The sequence below is a fragment of the Tamandua tetradactyla genome, chromosome 9 (genome assembly GCF_023851605.1).
Source record: "Tamandua tetradactyla isolate mTamTet1 chromosome 9, mTamTet1.pri, whole genome shotgun sequence".
Classification (NCBI taxonomy): Eukaryota; Metazoa; Chordata; class Mammalia; order Pilosa; family Myrmecophagidae; genus Tamandua; species Tamandua tetradactyla.
Genome location: NC_135335.1, coordinates 83,121,420 through 83,134,559, shown reverse-complemented (window position 1 = coordinate 83,134,559; position 13,140 = coordinate 83,121,420). Strand labels below are relative to the sequence as shown.

Genomic DNA, 13,140 nt, shown 5'->3' with positions numbered 1-13,140 from the left:
ACTGCCTTCCACAGTGGTTGTATCATTTTATGTTCCCACCAACAGTGGATAAGTGTGCCTTTTTCTCCATATCTTCTCCAGTACTTGTTTTCTGTTTTTTTTTTTTTTTTTGCTGTTGTTGTTGTTAATGGCCGTTCTTGTGGTTGTGAGGTGATATTATAGACCCCAGTCAGATTTCTCCAGACTGGACTAGCCTCCTCTCAGGAGGAACGAATCACCTGCATCAGTTTTCCCTGAGGATGAGACCCAGCAGGTTGATAGAATTTACTATGAGGGTAGCACTTTCAAGAAATATGTCTTGGCTTACTTCCTTGTCCCTGTCTCCCTTTCTGTGTACTCCTGATGGCTCTAGGCCTCTATCTGGAAATAGATGGACTAGGCTGTGGCACTAGCTGGCTGGTCTCCAGTCTTCTGCATCTCAGTTCTTCTGCTTTTTCAACCAGGGCTTCCCTATGTGGTGTATAAGACCCTCCCAGGTCACTTACACCCTGAAATCACTCTCCTGATCTTTTTTCTGTCCCTTCTCTAGCTGCTCTTTGAAGCAGCGGTGACTCAATCTGTCCTATTCCACCATCTTCCTGGAAGTCCTCATGCTGAAAATTTTTGTTGAACTAGGACTCAGCAAGTTTTTAATTTGGTTTTGGTTGTACTATTTTACTCTCTATTTCACAGACTAATTGCATAAGCTCTTTCAGTAAGATTAAAGTTTGGATACAAGTGACCATATATCCATAATAACAGTGACTTAAACAAAAAAAATAAAAGTGTATTTCTCTCTCTTGTATAAATTAGGGTGTGAGCAGTCTGGGGTTGGTTTGATGCTCCATGATGTCAGTGGCCAAAACTCTTATTTGATTGTTCTGCCCTGTGAATCTTCCATTTTCTTGGTTATTACATAATCCAAGATGAATTCAAGAGCTTCCATTCATGATGTCCCTGTCACATCAGCACAGAGAAAGAAGGGCAAGGAAGGGAAAGCTCTCTTACTTTAAGGGTATGGAACTTCTGTTTATATACAAGTGGCCAGACTTTAGAACTGGACTTCAAAGTAGGTTGGGAAATACTCCTTATTCCCAGTGACTTTAAGATCAGGTAAAAATCCAAGATTCTATTACTAAGGGAGAAGGGAAAAATGGATATTGGGGGATAGTAGGCAATCCCTATTTAAAGAGAAATGACTAGGTTTTAAACATTTTTCTGTCTACCCCAGCTCGGTACATTGTAGACATCCATAGATGACTATCAATTAGTTCCACCTTGTGGGAATTGTTCCCAAATCTAAAGAATAGTAATAGAATTACATAGTATTTTTAATAGAGTCTTAGATAACAAAGCTCATTTAATCTTATTTCTAATCTTTAAAGAATTTCAAGTATGCAGTATTTTACCCACATGATGTTATTGATCTTGTGGCCTAACTTGGAATTCTAAGCATTGTTTTATTAAATTGTTTCCATGGGCATCCCATTTCAAGCTGCAAACTCCCATCTAGTTGAAAATGTGCTTCTAGAGAATTCAACATTTTAAAAAACTTGTTTTAATACTTCTGACAAACCAGTGTCACTATTTTGTCAAATGATTGCAAAAGTTTGCATGTATGTGTAAATTTTCCTGTGGAGGACGAAGTTGCTTCATAGCTTCCATCAGGTTCCTAAGTAAGGCCACATCTCACAAAACATTAAGAAGCATTGATGTAAAGTGGGAAGGAACCATGTGCTTTGGAATTATGCAGATTTGAGTTTGATTCTTGGCTAGATAGCTGTATGATTTTGGCAGATTTTTTTTAACCTCTGATTCTCAGTATCTTCATCCATAAAATGGGGATTATACCCAAAACACAGGGTGCTGCAAGAATTAAAAGAGATACTGTCTATAAGGCACATCTTAAACTTCTTGAGTGGCATGTAAGTACACTTTTTTATAGTTGTCCTGTCATGTCTTGTTTCCCCTTCAGGAGAACCATATGTTCACCATCATGTTTTGTATATAATAACATTTAATAAATATTTTTAAAATAGCTAGAAAAATGAATTGTATCTGTCCCTTCCCTGTATTTAAACTCCATAGTCCTATGTTTTTTTAAATAGTTCTTACCATTTATTGAACACCCATCATTCATCAGGGTACTGTGCTAGATGCTTTATACAATCATGGATCTCTAATTCTAAAAAACATTCTTAGGTGGACAGTTAAGGCTGTTGGTTTTTCACAGAAGTAGAAATGAAGCTTAGAAAAATTGAATGATTCATTTCAAGGCATAAAACTGGTAAATGGCAGAACTGAGGCTTGAATTCAGTTTTTTTCCCCCCATACCACACAGCATTTACCAATTTGTAAAAAAGCATAATAAATTTCTCTTGAAATTTAGCTAAATCTCATCTATAAAATTCGAGATATGGCCTAGTGTTCTGATACAGCAGTATTTTTCTTTCACTATATTAATGAGTAAGGTAGAAAATCCATTGCGTTATGAGTTTGGAAAACAAGATGTTATCACAGATAACAATAATAAACTATTTTCATCCTAAATTCCAAAGATTTGAAATCTGTTATTCAGAATAAGAAGCTCTCTGATTCAAATATAAAACATGGCATTCTGCTTAGTCACAAACACAAACTCCATTTTTGAGCCATTTCTGTGTAGTAAGAATTCAGCCTGCATTTGCCAATAACAGAGAGAATATTAAAGTAAAACATCCCCAAAGAGGTCACAGTGTTGACAAAACTTAGATGATCGAGGAATCTACACAGACACAGGAAACAAATTTTAGCCTTTCCACATAACTGTAAGTCCTGTCATGTCTCCATTTTAAGTTAGTGTTTCTTCTTGCTGCACATATTCCCCAATGTCTGCTTGATGAAGTAACACAATTGTCATGGGATCTACTTTCCTGCAGTTTTGTGTAGACTTTGCTGCCACCTCAAAACCCAAATGGATGTCTGCCATTGAGTACGCTACCACTCACTGGTACTGAGAAGTGTTTTTAATAATTCAACCCAGACCAGATTCCAACACATAGATCCCATACAGGAAAGACTGTTCTGCTCCAGCCTTTACCCACACTTTATACTTAGTATACAAAATTATTTGAAATTTTCTAGAGAGGTTCACTCTATAAAGAAATACTGTTTTTTTTTCAAAGTAAATTATAACCTTTGATTATTTATAAGTGAGTTTTTATTTTTTGACTTCTCTTAAAATGAGTTTTTCTAGATATTTGGGGAAATGGAAAGAGTGATATTGATGTTATTTGGGCTACAGAAAGAAATAACATGTTTGTTATATTCAGTCTAATAGAATACATGTGAGAGAGGCCAGATCTACTGCTTTTGGTGACATCTTATGGTTTACGGCTATCATTAATCAGCATTTATTTTTTAATTTCTCTAGGTATATGTAAACAATTTAATTATAACTTTAATTTCTCAAATAATGGAAAAATACTGTGTAATTAAAAATATGACAGTCACTAGTCACTTGATAAAAGGACTCTGAACTAATTAATAGCTAATAGAAAAAAACACAAGGGGACATTTACAGGTACTTTGGAAAGATTACAAAGAAAACAAAATTATCTTTCGGCCTTTTTGTTTATATATATTATTGCTGTCTTTCTAAGATTTGATTATATTTTTGTTTATTATTTATTTTTGCTATAAATTAATTATTGCTATAAATTAATTATTGGTGCCAAAAGTATTGAGTTCTCTAAGTATCATTTAAACATTCAATATTAAATATTTACATATCTAAGATATTGATTGAGTACTCTATATATACTATCAGGAATTGTTAAGAAAGGTAGTTGATTTTAAAAATTGGTAGTTAAAAATTGGTAGATAAAAATATCTAAGATTCATGCCCTTAAGTTATTTGCAGTCTCATCAGGAAAACAAGAGAAATATACATGAAATTATGAGAAACAGTGAGAGTGCTTTAAGTGACATGCAGTGTCACACATAATTACATGGCAAAAAAAATGATTAGTGTGAGCTGGAGAAGTCTTGTCGTTCCTGCAAGAGTTAATAAATTACTATTCCCAATGTCTTCTTGAACTAGCTATTTGGTTAAACATCACGTTCCTCCTGCCACATATTAGAAATTCCATCTTTAATTTTTATTTAAATATTTTTCTCCTTATTCCACTAATGTAATCCCACCCTAACCACCCACCAGAGAAAATAACACAGGATTCTTTTGTGTGATGGTAGCATTTTAAAAACAAAAGAACATGACACATATGATTAATCTGAATTTCTAGATGTCTGCATGATGCTCCAATGTGGTCCTTTGGACAAAAATTGCATGTATCCATCTTGGGAGTCATCAGACCATTACTCAAGTTAAGAAACCCTTGGACTCAAAATCAGTCACCTTGGCAGAATTCTTATTTTTGAAAGGGAATAAAGAACCTGAGGACAGCATGTGTGCATGTATTTGTGAGCATGTATTTCTGTGTGTGTGTGTGAGCATATGTGTGTGTGTATGTACAGCAGTAATGGTAGATTCCACAGCTAGGGCATCAATTCTGAAGACCTCTTCCTAATGACGTTGAGTGAGGGAAGAATTCTTTCTTTCTTTTTTTTTTTTTTTGTATGCTGTATGGCCGGGTCACGTTTCGTTCTTTTTCCATGTGAGTATCCCATTATTGCAGCACCATTTGTTGACTTTTTGCTGTTTGTTTGTTTTTTCCTTTGTTTGTTTTCCTTTGTTTGTTTTTTGGGGGAGTGCCTAGGCCAGGAATCAAATGCGAGAATTCTACCACTGAACTACTCTTGCACCCCCCGAACTCTTTGTCTTTTAACTTCTCAAATTATGTAAGAGGAATGGACTGCTGAAAGTAGCATCTGGCACCTAAAAGAGCAGCTGCTACATAGCAAAACTTATGATCTTTTATCTACCAGATTAGGTCTTTTATCCACCAGATTAGTTGAAACAAGCTACACCAAAATCTGAGTGTCTTAAAACAACAAAAGAGTATTTCTTGCTCCAACTATATACCTATCATGGGTCAGCAGGGGGCTTTTGTTCCACAACACTGTTGTCCTTACTCTGGGACCCAGGTTGATAAAGTAGTCGTTATCTGGAACATTGCTTATCAAAGTGGCAGAGGGGAAAAAAATAGAAAAAACTTCTCAGGATTAGCATCTATACCAGTCTCTGGCTTGGGAAGTAATAATTTGATCTTGATAAAATTTAGGATTTAATCAAGTTTTACAAATATAAAGTCTTACATTTAGGATTCCAGTTCACTTGCCGACAATGAGGGTGTGTGCCAAAAAGATTGAGGAACTCAATATGAAAGACCCAACAGTGTTAAATGGTGGTCAAAAAAGCTAAGGTGATTTCAGGTTGCAGGCTGATTTTTAGGTTCTTAATGAAAGAGATAATGGTCTCTAATAGTACCACCTAAAAAGTGTTCTCTTCAGATTTGGTATCACTCCTGAATAGAGATATTCATAAAGAGAAATGAGTCTAGAGAAAAATGAACAGGAATGTTGCTTCCTATTGAAACGGAGCTCGAAGGATATTAAGGAATGATGAGAAAGAAAAAGGAAGAAAGAAAGAAAGACACAGACGGGCTCAGGGGGTTTGAAGCTTGAGTTTACTTCAGACAGACTTCAGACAATTTTATTCTTAACCAGATCCTGGTTATATACCACAGGATGTCAATAGGCATGCATGCATTTCCTGAGGGAGCAAAGTTCTTATCTTTCAGTGTTCTTCATACTTAACATAACCATTTGGGGTAAACATTCTTTTCCTCCTAGACTGCTCTACATAACAATCTCCACAGTATACTGCCACAATCCTGAGGCTAGGTGCTTCCAACAAATACTGCAGGTCTTGTTTTAAACCCCTGGCTCCTACACAGGAGCACCAAGGTCCAGGAATGGTTGAAGATGAATGAGTCTACTTTACCTAAGTAAGAGAAAACAGAAGTGATATTCTTGCTGCCTCTAAGAATGCAGAGAAGGGATTCAACCTATTTCTAGTAGGTATACCGAAGGTAGAGTAGTGCCCATAAATAAAAATGTAAGAGAGGAGGATTTCATCTCTTTATAGAGAACTTAGTAGTAATTAGAACTGTCCAACAATGGCAGGAGCTGTACAGTCTATTTAAGAGGTTTTAGTTGAACCTCTTTGTTACAGAATATGATCCCATTATTGTAACACTAATTTTTTAAAACTTTTTTTTATTGTATAGTATAACATATACAAAACAAAGAAATAAAAAAGCAATAGTTTTCAAAGCACCCTTCAACGAGTGGTTACAGGACAGATCCCAGAGTTTGCCAGGGGCTACCATATGATCTTCTCATATTTTTCCTTCTAACTACTCCAGACTATAGGAAGCTAGAGTGCTTAAATAATTTTTTATCATCACAATCGACTTTTTTTCCTTCTTTTTTTGTGAACAGTAACATATATGCAAAAAAGCTATAAATTTGAAAGCACAGCACCACAATTAGTTGTAGAACACATTTCAGACTTTGACATGGGTTATAATTCCACATTTTTGGTTTTTACTTCTAGCTGCTCTAAAATACTGGAGCCTAAAAGAGATATCAGTTTAATGATTCAGCATTCATATTCATTTTGTTAAGTCCTATCTTCTATGTATAATTCCACCATCACCTTTGATCTTTCTGTACCTCTCTTTGGGGTTGTTTGGGCTATGGCAATACTAATTTTGATATTGGAAGGGTCTGTCACTAATATGGGGTAGGGAGATGGAACTATCTGATGTTCTAGAGGGGCTAGGCTAGGTTTCAGTACTCACCTGGACGGGACGCATCTGGGGGTTGTAGGTTTCTGTAAAGTTACTCTAGTGCCTGGAACCCTTGCGGAATCTTATATATTGCCCCAGGTGTTCTTTAGGATTAGCTGGAATGGTCCTGGTTGGGGGTTAGCAGGTTATGGTAGGTAACAGGGTCTACCTGAAGCTTGTGTAAGAGCAACCTCCAGAGTAGCCTCTCTGTTCTTTTTGAACTCTCCGTCACTGATACTTGATTAATTATACTTCTTTTCTCCCTTTTGGTCAGGATGGAATTGTTGATCCCGTGGTGCCAAGTCTCAGTTCATCCCATTGAATCATCTCCCACATTGCCAGGGAGACTTTCACCCCTGGATGTCATGGCCCACGTAGGAGGAGAGTAATGATTTCACTTGCAGAGTTGGGTTTAGCGAGACTGAGGCTACATCTGAGCAAACAAGAGGTCCTCCAGAAGTTAACTGTTAGGCATGCCTATAGTCTAAGCTTCTCCAGTACCTACATAAGCTTCACAAGAGTAAGCTTCATGATCGAGGGCATGGCCTATTGATTTGGATATCCCTAAAGTTTGGCACAGTATCTAGGGGATTCCCTGATGGTAAGGTCTAATAGTTCCATATTTGTTCTCCCCTCCCCAAGGGGACTTTGCCGATACTTTTTGATTATCTGCTTAATATACTCTAGGATGTTTCCAGGCATTACAATGATCTACACAGGATTCAAGAACCTCTTTCTTATTCTGTGGTTCCTCTGTTCAGTTCAAATGAGCTATATGGATAGGTTGAGTTAAATTATGCATTATAGAAAATTTCGGTTCCGGATCAAATAAATCTTTCTTCCATTGGTATCAAAGAGTATGTGTGGTTCTAAAATATTGACACTGTCTACCTTACCCCTATGTTCTGAATTACTTTAACCCCAACCTGTTCAGCTTTGTTCTTATCTCTAAATATCAGGTTATATATATAAAACAGCCTTTCAGAGCCCAGAAATAATAATCACCACTCAGGACTTAATGTGTCTGCTCTAAAAGTTTACAATCTAGGCCCCTGTTTTCTTATAAGCATTTTCCAAAGGTGACCATACCATTGGTGTTTTTTGGTTTCTGGCTTATTTTGTCTTACCAAATGTTCCACGTGTTCATTCACATAATTGCATGCCTCACACGTTCTTTTTTTTTTTTTACATTTTTAAAGTTTTTTATTAATTAAAAAAAAATTACAAGAAAGAAACACAAACATTCCCAACACATACACTCAGCAATTCACAATATCATCACATAGTTACATATTCGTCATCATGATCATTTCCCAGAACATTTGTATCAATTCAGAAAAAGAAATGAAAAGACAACAGAAAAATAAGACGAAAACAGAAAAAAAAATTTTACATACCATACCCCTTACCCCTCCCTTTCATTGATCACTAGCATTTCAAACTAAATTTATTTTAACATTTGTTCCCCCTATTATTTAGTTTTATTCCATATGTTCTACTCATCTGTTGACAAGGTAGATAAAAGGAGTATCAGACACAAGGTTTTCACAATCACACAGTCACATTGTGAAAGCTATATCATTATACAATCATCATCAAGACACATGGCTACGGGAACACAGCTTTACATTTTCAGGCAGTTCCCTCCAGCCTCTCCATTACATCTTGAATAACAATGTGATATCTACTCAATGCATGAGAATAACCTCCAGGATAACCTCTCGACTCTGTTTGGAATCTCTCAGCCATTGACACTTTGTGTCATTTCACTCTTCCCCTTTTGGTCGAGAAGATTTTCTCAATCCCTTGATGCTGGGTCTCAGCTCATTCTAGAGTTTTTCTCAATCCCTTGATGCTGAATCTCAGCTCATTCTGGGATTTCTGTCCCACGTTGCCAGGAAGGTCCACACCCCTGGGAGTCATGTCCCACGGAGATGGGGAGGGTGGTGAGTTTGCTTGCTGTGTTGGCTGGAGAGAGAGGCCACATCTGAGCAATAAAAGAGGTTCTCTTGGGGGTGACCCTTAGGCCTAATTTTGAGTAGGCTTGACCTATCCCCTGTAGGGTTAAGTTTCATATGAACAAACCCCAAGACTGGGGGCTCAGCCTTTAGCTTTGGTTGTCCACACTGCTTGTGAGAATATCAAGAATTCAACTTGGGGAAATTAAGTTTTCCCCCATTCTCACCATTCCCCAAAAGGGGACTTTGCAAATACTTCTCCACTCACTGATCAAATCACTCTGGGATTCATCAGGGCATCACCTGGACAAATCAAGAAAATCTCATGTCCTACCCAAAGTTCCATGTACTTAAGGTGTTCAACCAACTATCTACATGAGTTATATTAGGAGATGCACTAGTCAAAATGTAAGTTTGTACCAAATAAACATTTTTTGCTTTAGTCTCACACATAAGTTGAAATTTTAAAATATTAATTACCATCTGTTTTCAGCACCCTGCAGTAATGACATTCCTTTGTTCTTCCTCATGCAAAAACCTTTTTTAAATTGTACATTTAGTCACTGTCGTTATATACTCTAGGCAATCCTAGATTACACCATCTCAATCTTTATCGTCTGTCTTTCTTTGTGATTTTATTTATGCTCCAGCCCTCCTCCCTCTATCATTCTCACATGCAGCTTCATTTAGTGTTTTAACATAATTGTATTATAGTTAGGTAATATTGTGCTGTCCATTTCTGAGTTTTTATATTCAGTCCTATTGTACAATCTGTATCCCTTCAGTTCCAATTACCTAATATCTTACCTTATTTCTATCTCCTGATGGTCTCTGTTAACAATGAAATATTCCAAGTTTAGTCACTAATATCAGTTCATATCAGTGAGACCATACAGTATTTGTCGTTCTGGCTAATCACACTCAGCATAATGTCCTTAAGGTCCATTCATGTTGTTACATACTTCATAACTTTATTCTGTCTTACAGCTGCATAATATTCCATTTTATGTATATGCCACAGTTTGTTTAGCCAACTGTCTGTTGATGGACATTTTGGCTGTTTCCATCTCTTGGTAATTGTTAATAATGATACTATAAACATTGGTGTGTAAATGTCCATTTGTGTCCTTGGCCTCGTGTCCTTTGAGTAGAGACAGCATATAGATGGGTCCTGTTTTTTAATCCACTCTGCCAGTCTATGTCTTTTGATTGGGGAGTTTAATTCATTAGCATTCAGTGTTATTACTGCATGGGTAGTACTTTCTTCCACTATTTTGCCTTCTGGATTTTATATGTCATATCTTATTTTCCTTCTTTTTACCTTTACTCATAGTCTTCCTTTCTACAGTCTTCTCCATACCTCTCTCTTCTGTCTTCGTATCTGTCTCTAGTGCTCCCTTTAGTATTTCTTGCAGAGCTGGTCTCTTGGTCACCAATTCTCTCAGTGATTTTTTGTCTGAAAATGTTTTAATTTCTCCCTCTTTTTTTTTTAGTTTTTAAATTTTTATTTTTTACATGGGTAGGCACTGGGAATCGAACCCAGGTCCTCTGGCATAGCAGGCAAGCATTCTTTCCTGCTGAGCCACCGTGGCCCACCCTCCCTCATTTTTGAAGGACAATTTTGCTGGATATAGAATTCTTGGTTGGCAGTTTTTCTCTTTTAATAATTTAAATATATCATCCCACTGTCTTCTTGCCTCCATGGTTTCTGCTGAGAGATCTAGCATAGCCCAATAAGACTAAGCATAGTCTTATTGGGCTTCTCTTGTATGTGATGGATTGCTTTTCTCTTGCTGCATTCAAGATTCTCTCTTTCTTTTTGACCTCTGACATTCTGATTAGTAAATGTCTTGGAGTATGTCTATTTGGATCTATTCTCTTTGGGGTACACTGCACTTCTTGGATCTGTAATTTTAAGTCTTTCATAAGAGTTGGGAAATTTTCAGTGATAATTTCCTCTATTAGTTTTTCTCCTCCTTTTCCCTTCTCTTCTCCTTCTGGGATACCCACAACATATATATTCATGTGCTTCATATTGTCTTTCAATTCCCTGAGTCCTTGCTCATATTTTTCCATTTTTTCCCTATATTTTCTTTTTCTTGTCGGATTGCAGATGTTCCGTCCTCCAGTTCACTAATCCTGTCTTCTGTCTCTTGTAATCTGCCATTGTAGGTTTCCATTGTTTTTTTTCATCTCTTCTACCTTGCCTTTTGTTCCCATAAGTTCTGTGATTTGTTTTTTCAGACTTTCGGTTTCTTCTTTTTTTTCATTGCTTGCCTTCTTTATATCCTCCCTCAATTCATTGATTTGGTTTTTGATGAGGTTTTCCATGTCTGTTCATATATTCTGAATTAATTGTTTCAGCTTCTGTATGTCATTTGAATTGTTGGTTTGTTCCTTTGACTGGACCATATCTTCAATTTTCCTAGTGTGATTTATTATTTTTTGCTGACGTCTAAACATTTAATTACCTTAATTAGTTTATTCTGGAGATTGCTTTCACTTCTTTTACCTAGGGTTTTCTTGCTGGATGAATTTGTTGTCTATCTGTTCTTTGACATTCTGTTCAGCTTTATGTGGACCTCTAGCTTAAGTTTTGTTTAACAGAGGAGAATTTTTCAGTTCTTGTTTTCTTGTTTCTTGCCCTGCTTGTATGATGCCTTTCCCCCCCCCCACCCTTAGAATGGTCTACTTAGGTATTATAGACCCCCGCTGGATTTTCCCAGCCCAAACTGGCCTCCTATCAGGAGGAAAGAGTCACCTGCATTGGTTTTCCCTGAGGGTGAGACCCAGCAGGTTGAAAGACTTTCCTGTGAAGTCTCTGGACTCTGTTTTTCTTGTCCTGCCCAGTATGTGGTGTTTGTCTGCTGCAGGTCCCACAGCATAAGGTGATGCGGTACCTTTAACTTTGGCAGACTCTCCCTGCTGGGGGTGTGGTGGAGACAGAGGAGAGGTTGTAGGCTGGTTTTAATGGCTTCAAATTACCAAGCCCTGGTGTCTGAATTCCTTGAGGGAGGGATTCCACCTGAGTTGGGCTTCACTCCTCCCCTGGGGAAGGCACAGGCTCCAGACAAGCCCCCAAATGAGCTCACTTCTGCCTATGCCTGGGACAGTTGCAGCCTGAGAAGTCCTGCTACTATATCCAAAGGCAGTCCAACCTTTGTAGAAACACAGCCACAAAAACCTGTTTCCTTCTTTTTTTTTTCTCTTTTTCCGTCAGCCCTGTCCCCTTGGCACCGGGGCAAAAATGAGCAACCTCTGCTTTGACCAGGGACGCTTAAACTGGGGGCCTATTTTTAGTAGTCAGAATTTGTTAATTAATTCCACAATTGGTGTTTGATTGTGCTCAGTCCTGCTGCTGGTGAAGTCTCTTTCCTTTCCCCTCTGGGAAGCAGCCTGTGGGGGAGGGGTGCCAGCTGCTGCAGCTTTGGGAACTCACGGTTCTGGGGGAGTTCACAGCCGGTCCACCTGGTCCAGACTGGGGTATGCTGTATGTCCGGTCACTGACGTGGCTGCAGGAGCTACTCTGTGCTGTATCTGGTTATTTAGTAGTTGTTATGGAGGACAACCTAAAATGCACACATTGTTAAGCCGCCATCTTGACCCCAAAGCCTATTAATGACCATACATTGTTCCTTTTTGTAGCAGCACAACCTTTGTTCAAAAGTATACACCATCCTTCGCTAATCTACTTTTCTGTCAGTGTGTCCTTCAGCCACCTGGTTCATCAGGCATTATGTAGAGGGCCCAAAGTCCACAGTCCAATGGATTTAGTTTTGTTCTTGTGTTGTGGGATACATTTCAATTTTTGAAGTTAAGAGACTTTATTACATTTTGGATTTTTTAAGACTGAAAATGGGTTTTTGAAAAGTTTTTGGTAAATAACACAATGAATTTTTGAAATTCTCTTCCAGGGATCATTAAGTGACTGATGTTGGAATCAGAAAGACCTGTGTGTGTCTCCTGATTCCTCCCTTACAAACTTTGTGATCTTGGCAATTTAGTTACTTAATTTCTAAATATGTGTCTCACTCAGTACACAGGAATAATAATGTTGTTGTGAGGGTTACATTAAATGAACTAACGCATGTAAAATTCCTCTCATGGTGTTTGGTACAGAATAGGCACCAAGTACCATAACCTTTTCATTGGCTATTGTTTTACTAAGCCTAACTTGGTGCTTTGTAAAGGCTTTTGATTTGTAGTCCCAGCTTCTTTTGACTGTTTATCTAGAGTTACTTCAGGTTTCAGGATCAAATAAAAAATATCACCGCTTTCAATGACTGTTCCATTCATTTACCTTCCTCATACTCGAACATTCTAACTCAGGTTTTTTGATGACCTCTGGGGTAAAACCATCATACTATCAAGCTGGTCTTTGAACAGCTGCTCCTCTTGTTCTGAGCATA

The 13,140-nt window shown here is 37.6% G+C and overlaps 1 long non-coding RNA gene across 2 annotated transcripts in view; it reads left to right on the top strand.

The window, feature by feature from the left end:
* Positions 1-13,140, top strand: part of LOC143647204 (uncharacterized) — a 410,235-nt gene that overhangs the window by 22,992 nt on the left and 374,103 nt on the right. The window lies entirely within an intron of this gene.